Below are 2500 nucleotides of genomic sequence, written 5' to 3'. Positions count from 1 at the left end.
GCTCATTCACGGAAAACTTGGGAAACAAAACCTGCTGACACACACCACTTATGCATCGCATGAAGATTGCCATTGTCCATACACTTGTGCAGGTGCGATGGAAATATTTTCTCGTTTTGGTGTATGCTATATTTTTACAGACAGCTACCGACAAACGGTAGAAATTAGCGGGGATAGGCCTCAGACATTACCCAAAGCTCCGGGAACGTGAGCGACGCAAGACGAATGGGCATTTTAAAGCAGATCTATGGCAGTTACTGACAGTGCCTGGCGTGGGTTACTTGTCTCCGTTGTCGAGAGGGGAAGACGACCCATGTATATGTAAAGGGCGATTTTTTTAGCAACCGTTAAGGCTGTTTTTCCCCTTCACTTGTATCGAGAGGGAAGCAAAGAACATGTATGGCGTGTACGTTTTTTTACGAATTTTCATTAGCAATCTAACGACATGAATTGCGAAGACGTTTTTTGAACAATTGTATTCCTTTCCCAAAACATCGAGTGTTAGTGTATAAAACCGCTAGAGAAAATAAATTGGCAGGCGAAACTTAAAAAGGAGAGACCCATGAACAGCATGGCCAGGCGGCTCACCTCGACGTTTTTCCCCCGAGCAAAGTCCGCCGAGACCCCCTGTATCCCACGGGGATGTACTGGCGTGCACTTAAAGGTTGATGCCGCTCTGTTACTTGGGAAACGAACCACAAGCCAAATCCAGCTAATTTGTGAATGACTTAGCTCTCCTGCTTTCTCGAGAACGTGCTTTTTTCGTCGGATGAAACTTCCACAGGCTTTTCCAGCAGATTTGCACCTGCACTCAAAAAAGTCAAAATTTTTACACATAGACCCCATCAAACGGGAGAAATTGGCCCGGATTGCTCTCATGTGCGTTACGGGGCATCGTTTCTCTCGCGCCGAATTCTCTCGAGCTGGGAAATCGCTCATTTTTGCGTCGCCAAATATCGTACGAACGCCGTGAAACTTCCACAGGCTTTTTCAGCAGATTTGCACCTGCACTCAAAAAAGTCAAAATTTTTACACATAGACCCCATCAAACGGGAGAAATTGGCCCGGATTGCTCTCATGTGCGTTACGGGGCATCGTTTCTCTCGCGCCGAATTCCATCGAGCTGGGAAATCGCTCATTTTTGCGTCGCCAAATATCGTACGAACGCCGTGAAACTTCCACAGGCTTTTTCAGCAGATTTGCACCTGCACTCAAAAAAGTCAAAATTTTTACACATAGACCCCATCAAACGGGAGAAATTGGCCCGGATTGCTCTCATGTGCGTTACGGGGCATCGTTTCTCTCGCGCCGAATTCTCTCGAGCTGGGAAATCGCTCATTTTTGCGTCGCCAAATATCGTACGAACGCCGTGAAACTTCCACAGGCTTTTTCAGCAGATTTGCACGTGCACTCAAAAAAGTCAAAATTTTTACACATAGACCCCATCAAACGGGAGAAATTGGCCCGGATTGCTCTCATGTGCGTTACGGGGCATCGTTTCTGTCGCGCCGAATTCCATCGAGCTGGGAAATCGCTCATTTTTGCGTCGCCAAATATCGTACGAACGCCGTGAAACTTCCACAGGCTTTTTCAGCAGATTTGCACGTGCACTCAAAAAAGTCAAAATTTGTACACATAGACCCCATCAAACGGGAGAAATTGGCCCGGATTGCTCTCATGTGCGTTACGGGGCATCGTTTCTCTCGCGCCGAATTCTCTCGAGCTGGGAAATCGCTCATTTTTGCGTCGCCAAATATCGTACGAACGCCGTGAAACTTCCACAGGCTTTTTCAGCAGATTTGCACCTGCACTCAAAAAAGTCAAAATTTTTACACATAGACCCCATCAAACGGGAGAAATTGGCCCGGATTGCTCTCATGTGCGTTACGGGGCATCGTTTCTGTCGCGCCGAATTCCATCGAGCTGGGAAATCGCTCATTTTTGCGTCGCCAAATATCGTACGAACGCCGTGAAACTTCCACAGGCTTTTCCAGCAGATTTGCACGTGCACTCAAAAAAGTCAAAATTTTTACACATAGACCCCATCAAACGGGAGAAATTGGCCCGGATTGCTCTCATGTGCGTTACGGGGCATCGTTTCTCTCGCGCCGAATTCTCTCGAGCTGGGAAATCGCTCATTTTTGCGTCGCCAAATATCGTACGAACGCCGTGAAACTTCCACAGGCTTTTTCAGCAGATTTGCACGTGCACTCAAAAAAGTCAAAATTTTTACACATAGACCCCATCAAACGGGAGAAATTGGCCGGGATTGCTCTCATGTGCGTTACGGGGCATCGTTTCTCTCGCTCCGAATTCCATCGAGCTGGGAAATCGCTCATTTTTGCGTCGCCAAATATCGTACGAACGCCGTGAAACTTCCACAGGCTTTTTCAGCAGATTTGCACGTGCACTCAAAAAAGTCAAAATTTTTACACATAGACCCCATCAAACGGGAGAAATTGGCCGGGATTGCTCTCATGTGCGTTACGGGGCATCGTTT

This window comes from Lampetra planeri, unplaced genomic scaffold, assembly GCF_965212315.1.
Source record: "Lampetra planeri unplaced genomic scaffold, kcLamPlan1.2.h2 scaffold_2107, whole genome shotgun sequence".
Lineage (NCBI taxonomy): Eukaryota > Metazoa > Chordata > Hyperoartia > Petromyzontiformes > Petromyzontidae > Lampetra > Lampetra planeri.
The sequence above is the reverse complement of the archived record's forward strand: the minus strand, read 5'-3'. Positions refer to the sequence as shown.